Raw genomic sequence first — 26,092 nt, 5'->3', positions numbered from 1 at the left:
GGCAGATACAAGATAATCAGGTTGCTCCACGTGGGGCTCACAGTCTTAATCCCCATTTTACAGATGAGGTAACTGAGGCACAGAGAAATTAAGTGATTTGCCCAAGGTCACACAGTTTACAAGCAGAGGATCTGGGATTAGGACCCATGCCCTCTGACTCCCAAGTGCTGTTTTCACTAAGCCATACTGCTTCTCTGCTTCTAAATTATTTTGACACTCAAATTGGATGATTAGCAGAATAATAATATTAACTATAATTGTCCTGAAGAATCAGCACAGTGTTTTCTAAAATATTCTTTAAAAAAACAAAAGAAAAGAATTGGTTTTGATTATCATGGTATGAGGAAAATCCTAGACAAAAGGAGAAGACGCAAAGCAGCAAATGTGAGATGAGGGGCTGATGAGTGGGGGTACCTAAAATCAATAATAGGCCATGAGTTATTTAATTTATTGATTACATGAGCTGAATGGAGTGGGAACAGAATGTTAATTGAATCTCCAAACACAGAAGAGGTGATGTAAAGGTCCAAAAGAACAGTTATTTCCTCCAGAGAGAAAGGCAGACAAGTAAACTGGAAATATTTTTAAAAGTTGGCTGCAGACTAGACAGGGAAGATAATTTGCCTGGGTAAAAATAATCTCAGAATACAACCTGGTGAGTAAAACTTGGGAAGTACAGCAGAGAGCTATAATTATTCATTGTTATTTGTTATACAGTATCAGAGGTATACCTAGCACTTTTCCAAAAATTGTGAAAGCCCATTCCCTGCCCTTCATATTCCGGCTTATACATAGATGAAATGATTTAAAAAATAGCAGTATAGCAGCCTGCGGTGCCAGTGCCAAGAATTGGTGTATTCAGGCTTGCTGAAAAGAGATGGCATTTGAAAGAAGGAAAGAAATTTGCCCCTAGGGAAGCAGGCTATAAATAGGACAATTACATCACTTGATCCTCACTAGACTGAAAAAAACAACAGACGGAGAAATCAGTAAGAAATGTTGGGATAAGTAGATGTTCATCACCGTAGACCCGCACCACCATCTTCCGTGTTTCCCAAGTCCATAATCTTGATGTTATCCTCATCTCATCTCTCATTCAGCCTAGAAATTCAATCTGCCATCGAATCATGTCAGTTTAACCTTCACAACATAGGTAAGATCTGCCCTTTCCTTTCCATCCAAACTGCTGCCACATCACTCCAAGAATTTATCCTGTCTTGCCTTGATTACTGCATCATCCTCATTCCTGACCTCCCTGCTTCCCATTTCTTTCTGTTCTGGTCCATACTTCACTCTGCTGCCCAGATCATTTTTCTGTAAAAACTGTTCAGCCCATCTTTCCTCATTCCTCAAGAACCTCCCAGTGGTTGCCCATTCACTTCCGCATCAAACGGAAACTTCTTACCAATGGCTATAAAGCACTCAGTCACCTTGCTCCCTCCTGCCTTACCTCCCTGATTTCCCACTACTACTGTTGGTATTTTTTAAGCGCTTACTATGTGCAGAGCACTGTTCTAAGTGCTGGGTAGACACAGGGTAATCAGGTTGTCACACATGAGGCTCACAGTCTTAATCCCCATTTTACAGATGAGGTAACTGAGGCACAGAGAAGTTAAGTGACTTGCCCACAGTCACACAGCTGACAAGTGGCAGAGCAAGGATTCGAACCCATGACCTCTGACTCCCAAGCCCATGCTCTTTCCACTGAGCCACGCTGCTTCTCTTAATTAATTGCTTCTCTTCTCCTTTCAGCTGGGTTCCCACTACAATCCAGTCTACACACTTCACTCTTCTAATGCCACCCTACTCACTGTACCTCAGTTGATGTTGACCTTTTGCCCACGTCCTGCCTCTGGCCTGGAATGCCCTCCCTCTTCATACCTGACAATCATTCTCCCCTCCAAGAGGCCCTCCCCGCCTAAGCCTTCATTTCCTCTTCTCCCATTTCCTTCTATGTCGCCCTTACACTTGTCGCACCCTTTTTTCTCCCCTCCCTCAACCCCACAGCACCTATTTACATGCCCGTAATTTATCTATTCCAAATTAATGTCTGAATCCCCCTCTAGGCTCTAAGCTCACTTTGAGCGGGGGACACGTCTACCAACTCTATTATATTGTACTCTCCCAAGTGCTTAGTACAGTGCTCTGCACACAACATGGGCTCAGTGAATACAGTTGATGGATTGATATTCAAAATAACTCTATCTCTAATGTGGTTTTCTGGGACCTTCGTCCTCAGATTTGGGAATGTCAAGAATCTGAAAATAAAGTCAAGATAATTGGCAAAAGGGTTTGTTCTGTTTACATTTTTTTAAATCATCAAAGTCATCTACAAGGAGAATAAAGGAATTACTAGGCCAGAATATAGGTATCAAAGAATATTTGTGAAAGATCATTTGGAGCCTTCCCAGCAAAGAGAAATAGCTTTACGGCCAACAACCATCAAGGCTACCAGAGAGAATTAGAAGAAGACCTACTACTGCCAAAGCAGCAGAAGTGGAATACACTTCATAGCTTCCCGAAGGAAAATCAATGAGCCATATATATTCATATATTTTCCTTTGCTTCTGTTGCTTTTATTTTTCACCATCTGATGTGCACCCTTTCATTTATGGATGCGGAAATGGAGTGCGGGAAGGGAGTAACGAAAGCTTTCGTGACTTTGCCAAGGTCACCTAACAAATAAAATAACAGATTTCCTAAACAGGTGCCAAATCAGAGAGCACCATATTTTTGAACCACTCCACAAAGGCAAATTCCTTTTTTGAGAAATTATCCTTTCTCTTTGGGGCAGGGCTAGGGTTTTGTCATTTGAGTTCCTCACTGTCCAATTCAGCAAAGGTGTAGTAATGAGTTTTGCTTTGATGCTGGGTATCTGACTGCTTGCTAGGACCTTGTTGTTTGAGGTTGTCATGTTATTTGATGTTAATTATCATATGCAAGTGGTGTTGATGGAATTGCTCTACAAGTCAAATGGTGGAGTCTGTAGCGGATGATTCGGCCGTAAAGAAGGTTGGGCATTTCAATTGTCCTGTCACCTTCCTTTAGAGCTCAACTCAGAGCCATGTTGATAGCACACACTGGTTTTGACGCTCCCAAAGGGCACTATAGTCTTCCTGATTAGGTTTTCTGCCTCCTTGTGTCTATCCTTGCATCGTTGGGCAATTTGACAAGGAAAAGATTTAATACTGTTGCTAAATTATGTGTCTTGTGGATATGATGCCCGGCTCAATTTGGGGTTTGCCAGATGGAAGCTGATGTATAACCTTGCTCTTCTTCAGACTGATTGTCAGTCCATAGCACTTTCCTGATTGTGAGCAGGAATTCATAATCACAAGCCACAGCATGGCAAAAGCTATCTTTTCTCTAGACCATTCTGACAAACCCCGGGCATCACCAAATGGTCCTGAATCGATTGTACGTGACTGAGACTCCTCTAGCTCAAATCATCTGATTCTTTTCCTAATAAATAAAGACATGTCTTGTATGTGGCAGGAACCCTGTCTTCCCTTTATTGATTTATAGCTCCCTATGTATTAGACCTGGATTTGGTTCTACTTTTAATTCTCCTATTTGCTTGCGGTTCCCCTTGCTTTTCTCTCCCTCCTCACTAACAAGAAAGCTGAGGAAAGAAAAAAAGCAGAAGCACAGAAAAGGTGGAAAAGTGATTATCACCCCAAGGAGAAAGGGAAATTGGTATTTGATGCCTTTTACCTATCTTCTTGCATGCTTTTTTTGGCCAATATTTCCCTTAAAACTTTCTCCACATTGTGATTTCATTTTTCTACATCCTTCAGATGAAGCTCTTCCGAAACCTTTAGACCTTGAAATATCTTATCCATTGGCTTCCGTGCCCTGGCTTGGATCAATAGAAAATGTAAATTACCTTGAAATAGACACAGAGAATTAGATTCAAGCTTCATTTCCACTGTGTTAGATAAATTGGGCTGAAATATTAAAGTAAAATAGAATATTAAGTTTGCCATAACATGTTAAGCCCTAAGTAAGTTTACACAAGTGTAGAATATGTCATCAGCCACCTGGTCTTTTAGGTCTTTAGTAAATATTTCATCCCTTTTTGTAAATGGAGCCTCACTTAAAGTAGTAAAATAAGCAGTTGAGTACTAATTAACACATGTTACTGGTCAGGGGCCTACTTTATCTGAGATGAAGGAATTAACAGCAATTTGAAGCGAAGAATGATTAGGGTGGAGATTGATGTCGGAATCCTATGAATTCAGAGTTACGTAGCAGACCAACCTAGAGTGTATATTGAAAATGAGCTCTTGAAAGTTATTCACTTGCTTAAACAAGGGTATTTCTTGAGCACTTACTGTGTGCCCAGCACTGAACTAAGCTTTTGGGAGAGTACAGTACAGTAGAATTGGCAGACAAGATTCCCATCCGCAAGGGGCTTGTGGTCTAGAGGCAAGACAGGCATTAAAATACATTACAAATGGGCTGACATCAAGGTATTTTCAACGCATAACCCATTGACAACACTCATCCATTTCTCACTCAAGCATTTCAAGGAAAACAAAAGGCAGAATAGAGACATATGTTCTAAAGAAGACCAAAAAAAGTTGTCTTCTATAAAAGCAACATTTCTCTTTAATTCCTTTTCCTTTATTAAATTTTCAGGTTTCTTAAATACTGCAATATCGGTCGCAATCCTATTACAATGAGTATGAAATTAGTGGAAAGAGCACGGGCTTGGAAGGCAGAGGACATGGGTTCTATTTCCAGCTCTGCCACCTGTCTGCTGTGTGACATTGGGCAAACCACTTAACTTCTCTGTGCCTCAATTACCTCAACTGTAAAATAATGATTAAGACTGTGAGCCCCACGTGGGACAACCTGATTACCTTGTATCTAGCTTAGCACTTAGAAGAATGCTTGGCACATAGTAAGTGCTTAACAAATGCAATAATAATAATAATACATTTTATAAATAAATAATAATAAATATTTATAAATAAATAATAAACCACCATTTGGGTGGCTCTCAATGTGGTGATGTAAGCAGCTTTTTGTTATGGGCAGGGACCATATCTGCAAATTCTACTACACTGTACTCTACTAAGCATTTGTCCGCACACAGTAAACACTCACTAAATACCACTGATGATGATCCTCCTCCGTACAAAAGGGAATTTTCTGCATCTATCAGATCCAGACGTTGAAATTCACATTAAAGTCAGGAACAATTACAGAAGTCGTCTTCTCAGAGTCCTCTTCAGGCTTCTCCTTGGGACTTGTCAAAAGATTCTGATGATGGTGACAGTGGTATTTGTTAAACACTGAATATGTGCCAAGGTCTGTTCTAAGCACTAGAATAGATACAAGAAAATCAGGACAGGTCCACATGGAATTCTTAGACTGAGTAGAAGGGAGAATGCTTTGAAGGTGGAGCGAGTGATGGTCTGGGGTATATGGAAGGGGTGGGGGGAGTTCCAAGCTTAGGGGGAAGAACTACTTTGACTGTGAGCTCCACGTGGGACAGGGACTGTGTCCGACCTCATTAACTTGTATTCATTCAATAACATTTATTGAGCGCTCACTGTGTACAAAGCACCAAACTACCCCAGCCATTAGAACAGTGCTTAACTCATGTAAGTTTTTAATAAATGCCATAAAAAAGAATTCCCACTCATAGATTTTGGTCAGTGGCCATAAGATTCCTCACTCTTGAAAGAAAAAGAAAACAAATGGGCTTTACTTGCTCCTGAAAGTGAATGGGGAGAAAGGGGATTAGAAAGGAACAACAACAATGTTGGTATTTGTTAAGTGCTTACTATGTGCAGAGCACTGTTCTAAGCGCCAGGGTAGATACAGGGTCATCAGGTTGTCCCACGTGAGGCTCACAATCTAAATGCCCATTTTACAGATGAGGTAACTGAGCCACAGAGAAGTTAAGTGACTTACCCACAGTCACACAGCTGACAAATGGCAGAGGAACAGAGTATTGCTTTCAAAAAACCCCAGAAAGGAATACACCATGAGGACAAAATCATAACATGAAAGTGGCTCCTTCAGCAGATAGTGTCACAAACCACGATTACCATTTTCGATACCAATCCCTTGTATTTGAGAGCCTACAGAATCCTGAGCCCCTTACTAAGTGCTGTGGGGAATTAAATAGCTGTGATGCTTGCCAGTAAGGAGTTTATAATTCATTTGAGGAGACAGACCCTAAAATAGGTACAGGTAAGAGAAGGGGAGAGTGGCTATGTTTATGGGTTAGTGCTTAAATAGGTTATGTAAATCGATAGGTTCATAAGTAGCATGGGTGGTGGCGAGTGTAGAAGGAAATAGATGTCACTCAACAGGTAATCGGAAGGAGAGAAATTAATTGGTCAAGACTTGTGGGAGGAGATGTTTCGAGAAGATCTTTGAAGATTGGTAGAGCTGTGGTCTGGAAGATTTGAATGGAGAAGGAGCTCTAGTCAAGTAAAGGGCAGGATCGAGAGGTCAGAGCGGGGAGGGGTAAAACCTTTGCTATGAGCCCCCTGAGAGACAGGGATTGTATGTAATATCCACTTGTATATTCTTGCCCAGGACTTAGTTCATTTTTCAATACGCATTAAGCAATTAATAAATCCTATTACCCAGAGGTGATGGTAAGTAGGCAGGGGTAAAGCACATTGCCAAGTGCCCTGATGAATTTTACCTCCAAAACCTAGTGATTCAGTGGAAATTACTGAGTTAGGTCTAGATGGTTCTAAGTTACCATCACGATGGATCCTTTTCAATATACATTCCTCCACTTTGATAGAAATTTAAATGCAAGTTCCACTAGGAGAGTACTTTAGGCTCTTGCTGCTGTAAATTATTCATTCTTTCATTCAATAGTATTTATTGAGCGCTTACTATGTGCAGAGCACTGTACTAAGCGCTTGGGATGAACAAGTCGGCAACAGATAGAGACAGTCCCTGCCGTTTGACGGGCTTACAGTCTAATCGGGGGAGACGGACAGACGAGAACAATGGCAATAAACAGAGTCAAGGGGAAGAACATCTCGTAAAGACAATGGCAACTAAATAGAATCAAGGCGATGTACAATTCATTAACAAAATAAATAGGGTAACGAAAATATATACAGTTGAGCGGACGAGTACAGTGCTGTGGGGATGGGAAGGGAGAGGTGGAGGAGCAGAGGGAAAAGGGGAAAATGAGGGTTTAGCTGCGGAGAGGTAAAGGGGGGATGGCAGAGGGAGTAGAGGGAGAAGAGGAGCTCAGTCTGGGAAGGCCTCTTGGAGGAGGTGAGTTTTAAGTAGGGTTTTGAAGAGGGAAAGAGAATCAGTTTGGCGGAGGTGAGGAGGGAGGGCGTTCCGGGACCGCGGGAGGACGTGACCCGGGGGTCGACGGCGGGATAGGCGAGACCGAGGGACGGTGAGAAGGTGGGCGGCAGAGGAGCGGAGCGTGCGGGGTGGGCGGTAGAAAGAGAGAAGGGAGGAGAGGTAGGAAGGGGCAAGGTGATGGAGAGCCTCGAAGCCTAGAGTGAGGAGTTTTTGTTTGGAGCAGAGGTCGATAGGCAACCACTGGAGTTGTTTAAGAAGGGGAGTGACATGCCCAGATCGTTTCTGCAGGAAGATGAGCCGGGCAGCGGAGTGAAGAATAGACCGGAGCGGGGCGAGAGAGGAGGAAGGGAGGTCAGAGAGAAGGCTGACACAGTAGTCTAGCCGGGATATAACGAGAGCCCGTAACAGTAAGGTAGCCGTTTGGGTGGAGAGGAAAGGGAGGATCTTGGCGATATCGTAGAGGTGAAACCGGCAGGTCTCGGTAACGGATAGGATGTGTGGGGTGAACGAGAGGGACGAGTCAAGGATGACACCGAGATCGCGGGCCCGAGAGACGGGAAGGATGGTCGTGCCATCCACGGTGATAGAGAAGTCTGGGAGAGGACCGGGTTTGGGAGGGAAGATGAGGAGCTCAGTCTCGCTCATGTTGAGTTTTAGGTGGCGGGCCGACATCCAGGTGGAGACGTCCCGGAGGCAGGAGGAGATGCGAGCCCGAAGGGAGGGGGAGAGGACAGGGGCGGAGATGTAGATCTGCGTGTCGTCTGCGTAGAGATGGTAGTCAAAGCCGTGAGAGCGGATGAGTTCACCGAGGGAGTGAGTATAAATGGAGAACAGAAGAGGGCCAAGAACTGACCCTTGAGGAACTCCAACAGTTAAAGGATGGAAGGGGGAGGAGGCTCCAGCGTAGGAGACCGAGAATGATCGGCCAGAGAGGTAAGAGGAGAACCGGGAGAGGACAGAGTCCGTGAAGCCAAGGTGAGATAAGGTATGGAGGAGGAGGGGACGGTCGACAGTGTCAAAGGCAGCAGAGAGGTCAAGGAGGATTAGAATGGAGTAGGAGCCATTGGATTTGGCAAGAAGGAGGTCACGGGTGACCTTAGAGAGAGCAGTCTCGGTAGAGTGGAGGGGACGGAAGCCAGATTGGAGGGGGTCTAGGAGAGAATGGGAGTTAAGGAATTCTAAGCATCCATTGTAGACGACTCGTTCTAGGATTTTGGAAAGGAAGGGTAGTAGGGAGATAGGGTGATAACTGGAGGGGGAAGTGGGGTCAAGAGCGGGTTTTTTTAGGATGGGGGAGACGTGGGCATGTTTGAAGGCAGAGGGGAAGGAGCCCTTGGAGATTGAGTGGTTAAAAATAGAAGTTAGGGAAGGTAGGAGGGCAGGGGCGATGGTTTTAAGAAGGTGAGAGGGAATGGGGTCCGAGGCGCAGGTGGAGGGGGTGGCACTTGCGAGGAGGGAGGAGATCTCCTCTGAGGATACTGCAGGGAAGGATGGGAAAGTAGGGGAGGGGGTCGGTGGGGGGGAGGGGAGAGGCGGAGGGGTGACTCTGGGGAGCTCAGACCTGATCGTGTTGATTTTCCTGAGGAAATAGGTGGCCAGATCATTGGGGGTGAGAGATGGGGGAGGGGGAGGAACAGGGGGCCTAAGGAGAGAGTTAAAGGTCCGGAACAATCGGCGGGGGTGACGGGCATGGGTGTCGATGAGGGAGGAGAAGAAGCTTTGCCTGGCGGAGGAGAGGGCAGAGTTAAGGCAGGAAAGGATAAATTTGAAGTGTGTGAGGTCGGCTTGGTGCTTGGACTTTCGCCAGCAGCGCTCAGCAGCTCGAGCATAGGAGCGTAGGAGGCGGACGGAGGAGGTGATCCAGGGCTGTGGATTAGTGGAGCGAGAGCGGCGGAGGGAAAGGGGGGCGAGAGAGTCGAAATTACAGAAACACGCAAAAGACAGAGTATTGGACTCTGCTGCCCAGCTTATTTTTCTGTAAGGCTGTTCAGTTCATGTTTCCTCTGTCCTCAAGAGCCTCCTGTGGTTGCCCAATGACCTTCGTATGAGAAACTCTGTATTGGTGACTTTAAAGACTGAATTACCTTGCTCCCTCCTACCTGACCTCCCGGATTTCCTTCTACGACCCAACCTGCCCACTTTGCTTCTCTGCTGGCAACCTACTCACTGTATCTCACTCTCATCTATCTCACCCCTCAACACTCACACAAGCCCTGCCTCTGACCTGGAACACCCTCCCTCTTCAAAATAGACAATTACTCTCCCCCACCTTCAAAGCCTTATTGAGGGCAAATCTTCTCCAAGAGGCTTTCCCTGACTAAACCCTCATTTCCTCTTCTCCCACTCTCTTCTATGTCACTCTTGTACTTGGATTTGCAGTCTTTATTGATCCCTCCCTTAGCCCCCAACATCTATGTACATATCCCTAATTTATATTAATGTCTGCCACCCCACTTGACTAAGCTCGCTGTGGGCTAGGAACTTGTCTGCCAACTTTGTTATGCTGTACGCTCTCAAGCACTTAGTACAGTGCTCTGCACACAGTAAATGCTTCATCAATATGACCGATTGAATATGGTAAAGTAAAGCTCAGATGGTTGCTGGGAACGGTAGTAGCATCATCGCTTCATTGATGCCATATAGTAATAATGTTGGTATTTGTTAAGCGCTTACTCTTTGCAGAGCACTGTTCTAAGCACTGTGGTAGATACAGAGTAATCAGGTTATCCCACGTGAGGCTCACAGTCTTAATCCCCATTTTACAGATGAGGGAACTGAGACACAGAGAAGTTAAGTGACTTGCCCACAGTCACACAGCTGACAAGTGTCAGAGCCAGTATTCGAACCCATGACCTCTGACTCCCAAGCCCGTGCTCGTTCCACTGAGCCACGCTGCTCTGTTTCTTTTCCATATGCAAATGCACAACTTAATCTATTGGGCTACCTTGTGGATTGTGAAGCAGAGTGGCTTAGTGGATAGAGCATGGGTCTGGGAGTCAGAAGGACCTGGGTTCCAATTCTGACTCTCCACCTGACGGCTGTGTGCCCTTGGCCAAGTCACTTCACTTCTCTGGGCCTTAGTTACCTCATCTGTAATATGAGGATTAAGAGTGTGAGCCCTATGTGAGATAGGGACCGTGTACACCCTGATCAATTTGTATTTACCCCAGCACTTAGAACAGTGTTTGGCACATAGTAAGTGCTTAGCAAGACTTGTATGGTGGAAAGAACTCTCCTTAATTCTTCAATTGTGTTATAGCCAAATTGAATAATGAAAACACTTTACAGCAAAAATGGCTGTTTTTATGCAGAATATGATCTGTTACCCTGTGGACACATCTCTTAGATTGTGCACCCTTAAATCTAATTTCCACTGGTCTATTTTTTCCCAGGGCTTAGTACAGTAGTCTACACACAGTTGGCGCTTAATAACTACTATTGCTCCTTAGAAGGCGCATTGTACCAGAAGTAGTGAAATTGTTGTCGAGTTACCGTCTCGGGAATTAACTTCTATAAGATGTGGAATTGGTTCAATATGAAGCATATGGGAGTATTTGTTACACATTAATTGGTTGTGATTAAGTCTTTCTCTAAAAGTTCTGTCCTACAGCAACGTTACAAATCTCTATTCAACTTGATACAAAAGGATGGGGCTAAATTAGGTGGCTAAATTAAAAGGAAATGGCGCTTTAAATAAATAGGGGGTTAATTTGAAGCGATACAGATTAGCCAACTTGAAAGCTATTTGGCTATACCCCCTTTCTAATCCTGTTCCAAACTGCATGCCGATTTGGTCCATATCTGCTACATGGACATGATTCCAGGCTGGGGGAAGCACTTTGATTTCTAGTTGCACTTTGGCGAAGCACAGCTACTTTGGATGGTCATCTAACAAGGGCAGCTGCTCTGGCCGAGGTCCTTTGGGAATCCTGATTAAGTCAGGACATGAGGCAAACTCAGAGGGTTTCCTTCAAGATTCAGGCACCCTTTAGAGGGCTTGGCCCTTTCAGGAAGGGGAGGAAAAGAACCAGACTGTTTCCAGGAATCACTATTCATTCATTCTGGGAATCATTCCACTAAAACCCTGGAGGGAAACTTCACACATTAATGCATTCCTATTCCCTCCCTCTCAAGTAAAGAATAGGGCTGCATTGCCTTTCAAATACCAAGAAGGAAAGTTGTCTGATCTCTATACAAGTTATAGATTGCTTGGCACGTGGATATGGAGTGTCCCCTAAGTGGAAGGGCATGGGAACTGTAACAATAATAATAATAATCATGATGGATTTGCATTCAACACTTGCCCTTCATGGAGGTGACATAGGCTCCTCAAAATAAGGGAGATCAAGATCAGAAACTGATATTTCTGTGTGCTTTTATCGAATCAGAGCAAGATGAAATTCTACTCCTAAACTTCACTACTTAGCCTTGAAACTCATACCACATAATCACCTGTGATTCCTAAGAAACAGCCGCTGTGGACAATTTGTGCTTTCAAGGTATGTGGCATCACCAAGACCTTCATTTTCCCAAGGGGAAAAATCTGATTTATGTGGAAAGATGAGAGACAGCCCTTTTTCTCCAATGTCCTTGAGATGGACTTCCCCACAGGTGGAGCCCTGTTTTGGCTGTAATTTCTGTAATTTTAAAATTTCCCATTAAGTTGAATCATTTATGAAGGTAACTCTGTGCCAGCTCTCAGTGACCAGACAAACTGAAAACAAATCATTGACCTCTTGGAAGCTAATGGCTGGACTGTGTTCCACTGTTCCCAATAGGATGGGAAATATGAACACTTAGAGGGAAAGGTTAATAAAGTTAAGAGTATAATATTGTAATTAATTCATTCATAGAGCAGAAATGGATTTTAATGTATTCTCTAATATATATATAAAACATTTATAAATATCAACTAATGAATATTGCATGAACCTAACTGAGATTCCACTGCCTAATCTCCAAACATCGTATTTCACAATTATGATATGTGGACCCGGCAACATTTCACAGACAAGAGGTCATGGCTGGGCATATCAGCATTCAAAAATCCCAAAGCCATTTTTATGTTATTCCCAAAGCAAAAATGACTGCCCAATTACAAATAAGGAAAAGCCAACTCTTAGAGGGTTTCTGTCGTCACCATTGATGTTGCTATGTCATATCTATGTCTACGGGTTGACTGGTGTTTAGGATCACCCTAAAAGCAGCATGTCATAGTGGATAGAGCATGGGTCTGGGAGTCAGAAGGTCATGGGTTCTAATCTTGGCTCTGGCACCTGTCTGCTGTTTGACCTTGGGCAAGTCACTTCACTTCTTTGTGCCTCAATTCCCTCATCTGTGAAATGGGGATTAAGACTGTGAACCCCATTGTGGGTTAGGGACTGTGCCTAACCTGATTACCTTGTATCAACCCCAACACTTAGAAGAGGACTTGGCACATAGTAAGTGCTTAACAAATACTATAATTATCATTGTTATTATTATTATTGTACTAACCCCAAAAATTTGGGCTCTTGCTTTTCAATCATATATATTTGGTGACACCATGCGTAATGACCCAATAATAGCATACGTCTCTGCATATACAAGTGGAGAAGCATCATGGTCTCGTGGATAGAGCACGGACCTGGGAGTCAGAAGGACGTGGGTTCTAGTCGGCTCTGCTGCTTGTCTGCTATGTGGCCGTGGGCAAGTCATTTCACTTCTCTGGGCTTCAGTTACTTTATCTGTAAAATGGGGATTAAGATTATGATTCTCTGAAGTACGGGGACCGTGTCCAACCTGATTGCCTTGTAACTACCCTAGTGCTTAGAAAAGTGCCTGGCACACAGTAAGCACTTAAAAAATACTATTAAAAACTCAAGAAACAACCAGTGTGGTAAAGCATAGTGATCATAACAGACATATTCCCTGCCCATGTCGAGCTTACAGTCTAGAGGTGTAGTGGATAGAACACAGGCCAGGGAGTCACGAGGTCATAGGTTCTAATCTGGGCTCTGCCACTTGTTTGCTGTGTGACCTTGGGTAAGTCACTTCACTTCTCTGTGCCTCGTTTACCTCATCTGTAAAAAGGGGATTAAGACTGTGAGCTCCGTGTTGGGCAGGGACTGTGTCCAACCCAATTTGCTTGAATCCATCCCAGCACTCATTACAGTGTGTGGCATATAGATGTTTAATAGTATTATTATTATTATTTAAAGTCTAGAGCGTCAAGCACTGTACTGAGCGCTGGGGTAGATACAGGTTTATCAGTCTAGAATCAGTCTCTGTCCAACATGGGGCTCACAGTCTAAGAAGTGGGGAGAACAGGTATTGAATTCTCATTTGCAGTTGTGGAAACTGAGGCACAGAGCAGTTAAGTAACTTGCTTAAAATCCCACAGCAGGCAAGTGGTAAAGCCAGGAGAAAAACCCAGGTCTTCTGGCTCCCAGATCTGTACTTTAGCCACTAAGACATGCTGATTCCTTTCAGGCCAAAGCTGATCACAGCATGATTTTCAGCATGGCAGACATAGGAGAAATATAGAGAGCGATCCTAAGAACCCTAGCAGGTTTCTGGAGATTTTATAAAAGAGGGTGTGGATGCCACATGCAGGCTTGGCTTTGGCAGATAGTAAGCCTCTTTATGTGGCCTTACAAGTTCACAGCTTCAGCTCTTCCATGGCAGGATAGTTAGGCAAGTCAGGGGTAAAGTGCCCCGTTGTATCTTTTCACATTCCCACCAAATTAAGCAGACTGTATGGTTGGCCAAATCCTATTCAGCCAGTTGAGTACTACCATATTTGAGAATTCAGCGAAGGACCTGAAGCTGGAGTTCAGATATGCTCCTAAGCCACCAGGAAACTCTTCCCACTCATCAGGGTTAAAGGCATTCTTAAAGGTCTCGGAGACAGCATCCATGAATTGCTATTTGCTGAAGACTGAGCGATGGTAGCTTATCCACCAGAAATCATGGAGGGCTGATTACAGATCACTTTATGTGGACTGACAATAATAATAATAATGTTGGCATTTGTTAAGCCCTTACTGCGTGTAGAGCACTGTTCTCAGCTAGATACAGGGTAATCAGGTTATCCCACGTGAGGCTCACAGTCTTAATCCCCATTTTACAGATGAGGTAACTGAGGCCCAGAGAAGTGAAGTGACTTGCCCACAGTCGCACAGCTGACAAGTGGCAGAGCCGACATTCGAACCCATTAACTCTGACTCCCAAGCCCGGGCTCTTTCCACTGAACATCTGAGAGTATACACCAGTCTAAAAGCATGAAGCCCTACACACAATCAAAGATTGTCTTTTAGAAACACAAAACTTAATAATAATAATGTTGGTATTTGTTAAGCGCTTACTATGTGCCGAGCACTGTTCTAAGCGCTGGGGTAGACATAGGGGAATCAGGTTGTCCCACATGGGGCTCACAGTCTTAATCCCCATTTTACAGATGAGGGAACTGAGGCACAGAGAAGTGAAGTGACTTGCCCACAGTCACACAGCCGACAAGTGGCAGAGCTGGGATTCGAACTCATGAGCCCTGACTCCAAAGCCCATGCTCTTTCCACTGAGCCACGCTGCTTCTCTAACTTAAAACTTAAGACCATCATCAAAGTCTGCCAGTAAACTAAGTGCCAGGATAGAACCAAACTTATTAGGTTAGACCCAGGCCATGTCCTACATGGGGTGCTTAGCCTTAATTTTTCATTCATTGATTCAACTGTATTTATGGAGCGCTTAATGTGTGCAGAGCACTGTACTTAGCGCTTGGAAAATACAATTCGGCAACCGATAGAGACAGTCCCTACCCAGTGGGCTCACAGTCTAAAAGGTGGAAGACCGATAACAAAACAAAACAAGACAAGTGGACAGGCCTCAATGGTAGCAATATAAATAAATATAATTATAGATATGTACACATCATTAAAGAAGTAAATAGAATAATAAATATGTACATATATACACAAGTGCTGGGGGGTGGGTAGAGCAGAGGGAGGCAGTAGGGGCGATGGAGAGGAGGAGCAGAGGAAAAGAGAGGCTCAGTCTGGGAAGGCCTCCTGGAGGAGGTGAGCTTTCAGTAGGGCTTTGAAGGGGGGGAATTGTGCTAGTTTGGCGGATGTCAGGATCCCTGGCATTCCAGGCCAGAGGTAGGACGTGGGCCAGCGTCGACGGCAGGACAGGTGAGAATGAGACACATGAGGAGGTTAGCCGCAGAGGAGCAGAGTGTAATCCCCGTTTTACAGATGAGGTAACTGAGGCACAATGAAGTGACTTGCTCAAGGTTACACAACAGGCAATTGGAGCTGGGATTTAAACCCAGGTCCTTCTGATTTCCAGTCCCGGGCCCTATCCATTAGGCCACTCTGCTTTGGTTGTTTCATCTATAAAATTGGGAATAAGACTGTGAGCCCTGTGTGGGACAGGGACTGTGTCCAACTTAATTTTCTTGTATCTACCCCTTCACTTACTATAGTGCCTGACGTCCGGTGCTTAAGAAATACCATTTTTAAAAAAACCTGAAGGTGAGAGCCTATCTGTATGTGGGTGTATCTGAAAATCAATCAGTGGTATTTATTGAGCCTTTATTTGGTGCAGAGCACTGTACTAAGTACTTGGGAAAATATAATTAGAAGACATGTTTCTCACCGTAAGGAGCTTACAGTCCAGATGGGGGAGGTAGACATTAAGACAAAAAGTAATTTATAATATATAATTTTAAATTAGGTACATGAGTGCTGTTGGGGAGGGAAAGAGGGGTGAATATGAAATGCCTAAAGATCACAGGCATGGATGATGCAGAAGGGAGACTGATCTGTGAAAAAGAGGGTTTAGCCTAGAAGAGGTTCCTTGAGGAGACGTGACCGTAATAAAGCTTTTAAGATGGGGAGAGTAGTGGTCGGGCATATGAGGAGTTCCAGGGTAGGGGGAAGATGTGGGAAAGGGGTTGGTGGTGAGATTAAACAATATCTTACTCTCCTAAGCTCTTAGTATAGTGCTCTGCATACAGTAAGTGTTTAATAAATATGATTAATTGACAGACAAGATTGAGGCACAGTGAGTCAGCTGAAGCTAGAGGAGTGGAGTGTGTGGGAGGCATTGCAGTAGGTGATGAATGAGGTGAAAAGATGAATGTGCATTTCCAGAGGTCTTCACTGGGCTGATGCATTTGTCTTATACAGGGTTTTGGGCTGTTTTTGAGTTTGCCTCTTACTATTCTGTCTTTCTTGAGCCTCTGCTAAGGGACAGCAACCTCATTCCTATTTGCTGCTTGTAGGCCATGGCTAAAGCACAGTGTTTAGAGAGTACGCTTCACTGTATCTCTAAAACACAGTCCTCTAACTCTCAAGCCTAAGCGCTTTCCACTAGACCACGCTTTTTCTCAACTTGTACTTAACTCACCTTCAAAAAGGAAGGTGGTGTTGTATACAGGGGCTATTACTGGTTCATCGATTTGTTCACGGATAGCACAGTTTACACTCTGGAAAGTAAGTTACTGTGGAAACACTGAGTATACCTCTCAGTACAAGACCAAACCCATATGAAACCCACGGTTAAAATAGCCAGAACTCCTCACCTCACAGGAGTTAGCAGGGTTTTCACGTTTTCATGCTGGAATGTAGACCCAGAAATAAAGCAAGATGTTTAGATACATGTGTTCCATAGTACATTTATTTGTTTTTGTGGTTATTTGAGAGAAATTCTGCAGTTTTCCTTCCCCTGGTGCAAGAAGAGAATTATCAGATCTCTTTAATCAGAAAGTTTGTCTTGAAGACCTGGGTTTATCAATAATGATTTAAGAAGAGGAAAGCAGGGTAAAATTAGCACCTATGGCTGGGGAAAATCTTCTAAACCAAAGAGATGATATGGGAACAGTCCTCTGGTATTTTGGCAAATGGGGAGTTGGTTTCCCAGAATGGAAATGAAGAGGCAGCTGTCCCAGACATTTAATTCCTTCCTCAACCCCCGTGTTCCCCAACTGCCACCTCCCCAAGTCTTCCCCTAAAGATTTAGCCGGGTACTTTGTTGATAAAATTGAAATCAGCAGTTTTGCTTTTCCTCAACTCTCCGCTGTTCCTATCCAGCCCTCCCTCCTCCTGTGCCCTCTTAGATTACTCCATCTTTCCCGGCAGTATTTCAAGAGATCTCTTGCTTCCTTTCAAAATCTACCCATTCCACTTGTGCTTCTGATCCCATCTCCTCACACATTATTAAAATACTTGCCCACTTCCTTCCTCCCTCCCTGACTGCCGTCTTCAAACATTCACCTTTAAGTGGCTTCTTCCACACTGCTTTCAAACATGTTCGTATATCCCCTTATCCCCTATCCTAAAAAAATCCTCTCTTGGCACCACAACTCTCTCCACATCTCCCACTTACTATTCAACTCCAAATTCCTTGAGAGTGTTGTCTACACCTGCTGCCTCCTCTTCCTCACCTCCAATTCCCTCCTTTGACCCCCTTCACTCAATGGAACCTACCCTCTCTAAGGTCACCGGTGACCTTCTTCTTGCCAAATCTAGCAGTCGTTACTCCATCCTAATCCTCCTCAACCAGTCAGTTTCCTTCAACTCTGGGATCAACCCATTCTCGTGGAAACGTTTTCCATAATTATCTTCACTAACACTGTCCTCTCCTGCTTCGCTTACACTAACACTGTCCTTTCCTGCTTCACTTATCTCACTACCTGCTCCTCAGCCCTTCACAGGTTTCTCCTCTGCTTCCCACCCTCTCACAGTGGGATTCCCTTTTTCACGTTCTATTCTTCATTTGCCCCTACTCCCTGAGAGAACTCATTCCAGTTTCACCTACCATCCCTATGTGGGTGATTCCTAAGTTTACCTCTCCGGCCCTGACCTCTCTCCTTCTCTGCAATCTAGCATTTCCTCCCATCTTCAGGACAGATCTACCTGGATGTCCCTCCAAAGTGTTTACAACAGAACTCCTCATATTCCTGCCCAACCCCCATCTTCCCTCTGTCTTTTCCATCCTTGTAGACAACACCACTGTCCTCCCTGCCTCACAAGTCTGTAACCTTGGTCATATCCTCAACGCGTCTATCTCATTCAGCCCACATAGTCCGTCACCAGATCCCATCGGTTCTGCCTTCTCAACATAGCTAACATCCATCCTTTCCTCTCCATCCAAACTGCCCTGCACTGATCCAAGCACTTGTCATATCCCATCTTGACTACAGCTTCCTCACTAACCTCTCTGTTTCCTGTCTCTCCCCACTCCAGTCCTTACTTCATTCTGCTGCCCAGATCATTTTTCAAAAAAAGTTAAATCCATAGCTCCAAACTTCTCACAAACCTTCAGTGGTCACCTTTCCACCTCCTCATCAAATAGAAACTCCTTACGATTGTCTTTAAAGCACTCAATCTACTCTCCCATCCGCTTTCCTTCTCCCATCTTTTACTACAACCCAGACCACTCTCTTTACCTTAATCTCATAAACCTCACTGCTCACCCCTTGTTCACATTCTTCTTCTGGCCTGGAAATCTCTTCCCCTTCATATGCAATATTAAACCCCTCTCCCACCCCTTAAAGTCTTATTAAATCACATCTCCTCCAAGAAGACTTCCCCATTTAAACCCTCTTTTTCCCCTGTGTCGTCTCCTTTCTGCATCTCCTTTCTGCATCTGTACCCTTTAAGCACTTGATGTGCACCCAACCTCAGCTCACAAGCAAATATGTACATATCTCTAATTTTTTAGTATTAATATGCATCCCTTTCTAGACTCTTAGCTCTTGATGGGTGAGAAATGTGTCTGCCTATTCTGTAGTACTCTCCCAAACAGTACAGCGCTCTGCCTGCAGTAATAGCTCAATAAATACAATTGATTGATTGACATGCTAGGTCAAGTCTAAATAAAGTGAGAAATTTAGTACTGAACAGTTTTTTAGTAGCAGTGGATTGTTCATGGTTGACAGGCAGATAACACTATCAAGTAGCCTAAAAAAAGGTAATTTCAGATACATTACTTTTAGTTGAACCAAATATTTTCCAGACTGTTCAGCTCAACTAAAATATATGCTTTTTTACCTAAAACTCTGTTTCTCCTTGGAGCTTATAACCCTTTTTGGCTTTTGTGAAAGATTCCTCACTCTTCAATCCCTTAATGGTAGTTATCTTTTTGAAACTCCGGGGTCCAACACTACTACAAGTACTCAGAAATAGCCAACATTTGGCACAGCGTGTCAGCTCATCTTTCTCTCCCTTAAATCGACCAATTTTATTCATTCATTCAATCATATTTCTTGAGCGCGTACTGTTTGCAGTGCACTGTACTGAGTGCTTGGAATGTACAATTCGGCAACAGATAGAGACATTCCCTCCCCAACGACAGGCTCACAGTCTAGGAGATCGGTGATGTTGAACCATACCCATTGCCTTTTTATTGATTCCTCGTGGCCTATCCCCTGTATGCAGGAAAGTATCACTGTTTATTGTTGTATTGAAGCAGCGTGACTCAGTGGAAAGAGCACGGGCTGGGAAGTCAGAGGTCATAGGTTCAAATCCGTATGGGGGCATGGGTTCATATCCCACTTCTGACACACTGAATTTTTGGGAAGCAGCGTGGCTCAATGGAAAGAGCCTGGGCTTGGGAGTCAGAGGTCATGGGTTCGAATGCCGCTCTGCCACTTGTCAGCTGTGTGACTGTGGGCAAGTCACTTAACTTCTCTGGGCCTCAGTTCCCTCAAATGTAAAGTGGGGATTAAGATTGTGAGCCCCACATGGGACAACCTGATCACCTTGTATCCTCCCCAGCGCTTAGATCAGTGCTTTGCACATAATAAGCGCTTAACAAATGCCATTATTATCATTATTATTATACTTTCACAAGAGTTTAGTACAGAGCTCTGCACACAGTAAGCACTCAATAAAAACAGTTGAGTTAATGAATGAATGAATGAATATGTCCTGACTAAATGAACCTTCCCTCAGTCTCCTGGACCTTTATGTATTTCAACAGACCTTCTGTTTATAGGGTAAATGGAATTACCTAAGACCAGATTTCATTTCTTTGTTTCCTTATGCCACTCATCTACTCTGTCATCCCTTATCTCTGGTACAAATTTTGGATGTCGAACAACTCTGCTTCCACATTTAGGAGTGCAAATTGACTCCTCTCCATCACTTCTCCGTTCCTAGAAGAGAATCTCCCCCAAGGCAGTGGCAAACTCCATGTTAGTTCCTACCCATAGCCTTTTCATGTAAGTCCAGGATTTGTAGGGATGGGTCCAGGAATATAGTAGCTGGGTCTTCAGTACAATCACACAGTCACCTCTCATTCCCCAAGCTGTCTCCAGCCATATCATTCATTCAGTCAGTCAGTCAGTCAGTCATACTTATTTAGTGCTTACTGTGTGCAAATCAGATGCAAAACACTCAGCACCAATGTCTACCCAATTGCATAACAGGGGTCGAGGACATCCCTACTCCATATCTAGCTGTTAGCTCACTGTGGACAGGGAATGTGACTGTTGTATTGTTGTACTCTCCCAAGGGCTTAGTTCAGTACTTTGAACACAGTAAGCACTCGATAAATACATTTGACTGACTAATAATAATAGTAATTGTGTTATTTTTTAAGTGCTTACTATCTGCCAAGCACTATACTAAGCCCTGAGGTGGATATAAGATAAGCAGGTCCCACATGGGGCTTACAGTTTAAATAGGAGGGAGAACAGTATTGAATTCCCATTTTACAGATGAGGAAACTGAGGTGCAGAGCCATTAAGTGACTCACCCTTGGTCAAACAGCAGGCATGTGCAGAGCTGGGATTAGAAGCCAGGTCTCCTGACTTCCAGGCCCAACTTCTAGGTCATACTGCTTCTCTAAGTAAAGGGAGAACATAGGTATCCACCAATTCTAAATCATGAGGAGGGATCCATCACAACCCTCCACGTGTCTATAATGGTGATTCACCTCCTCGATCAGTGGAAGAACTGAGGTGACTCAGACCCATCTCCAACCCCAAACTTTACATCAACTTTTACATCCTTCTGGTTACAATCCAGTTGCATAAAAGATCTGAAAATATTTCCTTGCCTTTTTTCCACAAGACTTCCTCCGTGCATTCCTTTCTAACTTGGCTCTCATGTGTAGACATATACTTACGTTTTTTTCTTATCTTTTTATTATGTACATGCACCCATAGGCTACTCGGATGGATATATTTTTAGAGTAAGAAATAAATAAATAAATAAATAAATAGGGCCTCAACTTCAAGCTCTCGGGGGGCCCTGGTCTATGGTATAGCAAAACAACTTTAAAAATTCATACTAATAACTTACATTTTATATTATGCATAACAACTAAACTTTTTAGTGTCTTGGATACCATCGGCAAAGCCCTAGGGCAATCGATAGGTATCTGGAGTAGAGAGAGCACATTTGAAATGGTAATGAGAAGGGAACCATATGATGTACTGCTGGGAACCGAAGCACTCGTTCGAGTCAACATATATTTGGCAAGAAAAAAAAATAGTCAATGTTTGAAGTAAGTGATTCAGGAATTAACGGCACCATTGCTGATTGTTAGCCTGAAATTTCCAATTGATATTCAATTATTTAAATTATGAATGTTATGCAAAGATCCCCAACGGCTTAAATGAAAAATAAAATAGGTCATAGAACCACCCCCACATTAAAATAGCAAATAGTATATTAAAGCTAGATATTACCTAAGGAAAATTGATAGAATTTTTTGTGTTTCCCCCACAGTGTCTCATTGTTGTTTCTGTTTTATCTATTGTGGTATTTGTTAAGCACTTACTACATGTCAGACACTGTACTAAACACTGGGTTGGGTACAAGCATATCAGGTGGGACTCAGTCACTGACCCATGTTGGGCTCACAGTTTCAATCCCCATTTTACAGATAAGGTAACCGAGTCCCAGAGAAGTGAAGTGACTTGCCCAGGGTCACATAGCAGATATTTGGCGGAGGCAAGATTAGAACCCCTGATCTTCTTACTCCCAGACCCATTCACTATCCACTACATCATGCTGCCTCTCTAGTTATTGTTTCTCTCCTCTCTCCTTTTTTATTTCTTCAAGTCTTCCCTCCCAACCCCTCCTTATTTCTTCAATTATCATTTCCCTCCACTATCTCCTTCACTCCTTGTGGCCTAGTGGAAAGATCACAGGCCTGGGAGTCAGAAGACCTGGGTTCTAATCTCAGCTCTGCCACTTACCTTCTGAGGACGCTTGGACAAATCATTTAACTTCTCTGTGCCTCAGTTCCTTGATATGCAGAATGGGGATTCAGTACCTGTTCTCCCCTCTTACTTAGCCTGGAGATCTGATTAACTTCTATCTAATAGTGCTTACTATTGTGCTTGACATATACTAAGTACTTAACATGTATTATTATTATTAATATCATTATTATTATTCCTATGGTTCCAATCAGTTTCATCACCGCAGTGTGCACACCTCTCCACGTCCCTCCATATTTCATTTTCCTCCCATTGCCTCACACATGCATGCCTAGAGGCCCACCAGCTTCTACTGGGAAGCGAAGCATTCCGTGGAGTTTGGAACTCAAGGTGATTGATCCCCGTAGTTCAGGTCAAGAAGAGTTTTGACACTTTCCCACTGAAGCTCAGTCCTTGACTGCTGTCGTGTGCTACTGACATCTGGGTCCAAATCAGGCCAGGGGAACCCATTGGAGATATTTTGTGCCTCTGCCTCAACCAGACTTGGCAGTGCTAAAGCTAGTGGGTCTGTGAGCGTGTGTGTTAAGGACTGTCTATACGTGACTTTTATAGGGTCCCAGTCGAGCTATCTGCCCCATGATTTCTTCCCAATAACTTGAATTCTACTGCGCTCAGACTCCGCCTCATCCCTCCACACACAGGGGTTTCCCTCTCTGCTCTTCTTCCTTTCCCTTTTTGCAAGCTCTCTACTGCTGAATCTCTGACTACCCTCTCTCATCCATTTTCTCATTGCCTTATATGACAGATTGCTACCTGCCATTAATAGTTTTCTCTTGGTCTCAGGCATAATAATAATAATAATAATAATATTGTGGTATTTGTTACACCCTTACTCTGTGCCACGCACTGTACTAAGCTCTGGGGTGGTAACAAGCAAATCGGGTTGGACACAGTCCCTATCCCACATGGGGCTCACAGTCTCAATCCCCATTTTACAGAGGAGGAAACTGAGGCACAGAGAGGTGAAGTGACATGCCCAAGGTCACAGAACAGACAAGTTGTGGAGTTGGAATTAGAACCCATGACCTTCTGACTTCCAGGCCCATGCTCTATCCACTCCGTCATGCTGATTTGCCCTGTGTGTGTTAGACAAATTTGCTTCCACATTTAATGATATAGATATTGTTAGTTCTACATTTTCCCCCTATAAGGAAAATACCTGATAGGTTCCTGGGCACTGACAGACATAAGTGGGATATTTTTGTTTCCAGGACAAGATGAATTTTCTCTTCAATCAATCATTGTTATTTTTTGAGCCCTTACTGTGTGCAGAGCATTGTATTATGAACTTGGGAGAGTACAATACAATAAAATTAGCAGATTCATTCCCCGCCCATGATAAGCAGCATGGCTTAGTGGAAAAAGCAGGGGCTTGGGAGTCAGAGGACCTGAGTGCTAATCTGGGCTATGCTACTTGTCCACTGTGTGACTTTGGGCAAGTCACTTCACTTCTCTGTGCCTCAGTTACCTCATCTGCAAAAATGGGGATTAAAAAATGTGAGCCCCATTTGGGACAATCTTGAGTATCCTGTATCTACCCCAGTGCTTAGAACAGTGCTCTGCACATAGTAAGTGCTTAACAAATACCATAATTAATTAATTCCCTGTGCCTCAGTTACCTCATCTGTCAAGTGGGGATTAAAACTGTGAGCTCCCCGTGGGACAACCTGATGATCTTATATCTACCCCAGTATTCAGCACATAGTAAGTGCTTAACAAATACCACCATTATTATTATTATAATATGAGCTTTTTCATAAAGCAAAACAAAAGTTTTTTAACCTATAAAAAAGTGAAACTGATATAGGCCCTTTGCTACAGTTCCTATGGGTGAACAGAATTTTGGGGTGTCCAAAGTAAATACAGTTTGGACTTTGCAATTTAAGGTGCTGACTTGGATCTGTACACAGAGGCAATTTATTGTTCATGGAGCATAGGTGTGCTTAGTTCCTGCAAACTCTACCGCTTAGCAACAAGCCTAATACACAGCTGAAATATGTTTGAGTTTTCTGGTACTTATCAAGCTCAGCTGGCTGTGATGAGGGAGAGAAGGAAGGGAGAGAGGGATTCTGGAAGCTTCTCCAGACCCAAAAGAAGAGTGCAGATACAAAGGTGTGGGTGAAAAGGGATTGCCAAAGATTCAGTGGGGGCAACTCAGTTGAAGTGCTGAACCAACTGGATGGGCTTGTGTTAAAGATGCAGCTGAAGGTGGAACAAAGCAAACCAGAGACTCCTCTCAAAAGAAGACTTTGAGTCACTGGAACCTAGGAGTGGAGCAAGTAAGGAACTCTCTTTCTGTGATCTGTTTTAGTCTTGGAGATCTGAGGGTATCATTCCTGTCTTTAGGAGATGAGTTTTCCAAGAGGAGGTGGTAACTGGTAAGCAGCAGCAGTGAGCCTTTTGAGTGCCAGGACACGATCTCCTAATTTTGGTCAGGGAACAGATCTACCAACTCTTTTATATTATAGCCTCCCAATCACTTAGTGATAATAATAATGATGGTATTTGTTAAGCACTTTGTGCCAAGCACTATTCTAAGCACTGTGCTCTGCTCAGAGTAAGTGCTTAAATCTGATTAATTTGTCAGTTGAGTGCCTATCACTCATGGAGGCTCAGTAGTTACTGACAGCATAGTGGGTGACCCTGTGAACAAATAAGACTCTGCCACTTGTCAGCTGTGTGACTGTGGGCAAGTCACTTAACTTCTCTGTGTCTCAGTTACCTCATCTGTAAAATGGGGATGAACTGTGAGCCTCACGTGGAACAACCTGATTACCCTGCATCTACCCCAGAGCTTAGAACAGTGCTCTGCACATAGTAAAGGCTTAACAAATGCCAACATTACTATTATTATTCCCTGAGAAACTTAATAAGGACTCCCCAAATCTGCCTTGAGAGTGCACCTAATTTTCCCCCAGTACCGAGAAATTCCCTTTAAAACAGTCGACAGTGGGGAATAGTTTCGATAGGGAAAGTTCTGGCAACCCTTAACCAATTTTGAAAGGAAAATATTTCATTTCTTCAGGTCTCCTTGGCAAGAAAACCTATTTCTAGAATGATATCCAAAATGTGGTGTTTTATATTTAGAAGGAGGGGAAATAAGTCTCTGAATCATAAAGCCGGTTTCATGTTTTCCTTAATGGTATAAACATTATTATTTTTGCCATAATCTGCTGGCTGTTAGCCCGTAGTGACAGAATGCACGGTTGCCTTATTAAATGAAATAAAAAGAAAGCCCTAAAAATATTTTCTTGATAAAAAATTGTACACCATATTTGTCCATATGAAAGTGGGAGGGTTGTGGGAGGGATCCTTAGGATGAAAAATGTCCGTGTACTCTTTTCATGATAATTCAGAAGGAAATGAGTTGTATTTCTTGGTTAATTTGTATTATCTCAAATGCATTTTTCTCATAAATACTGTTTCCAAATAGCACGTGAATATGTTGTTGTAATCCTCATCACTAAATAAATAGCATGCTTGAACCATTTTTTTTTTCTTTTTAGCTGGGAATCTCTTGGTGCTCCCGTTAGGTTGGGAACACATTTGGGAATCATTGAAACTTCAGAGGATTAC

At 43.5% G+C, this 26,092-nt stretch overlaps 1 protein-coding gene across 4 annotated transcripts in view; it reads left to right on the top strand.

The window, feature by feature from the left end:
- The window catches only part of TENM1 (teneurin transmembrane protein 1), a 717,827-nt gene that overhangs the window by 307,606 nt on the left and 384,129 nt on the right, over positions 1-26,092 (top strand). Inside the window, exon 1 of one of the 4 annotated variants that reach the window (XM_029067338.2) lies at positions 24,597-24,795. The exons of the other annotated variants lie outside the window; for them this stretch is intronic. The gene's annotated coding sequence lies outside the window, so the exon portion shown is untranslated. Of the gene's footprint in view, positions 1-24,596; positions 24,796-26,092 lie in introns of those variants that run through there. 4 annotated transcript variants of the gene reach the window in all.

Source organism: Ornithorhynchus anatinus, chromosome 6 (genome assembly GCF_004115215.2).
Source record: "Ornithorhynchus anatinus isolate Pmale09 chromosome 6, mOrnAna1.pri.v4, whole genome shotgun sequence".
Classification (NCBI taxonomy): domain Eukaryota; kingdom Metazoa; phylum Chordata; class Mammalia; order Monotremata; family Ornithorhynchidae; genus Ornithorhynchus; species Ornithorhynchus anatinus.
Note: the sequence above shows the minus strand (reverse complement) of the source record. Positions and strands in the feature narration are given on the sequence as shown.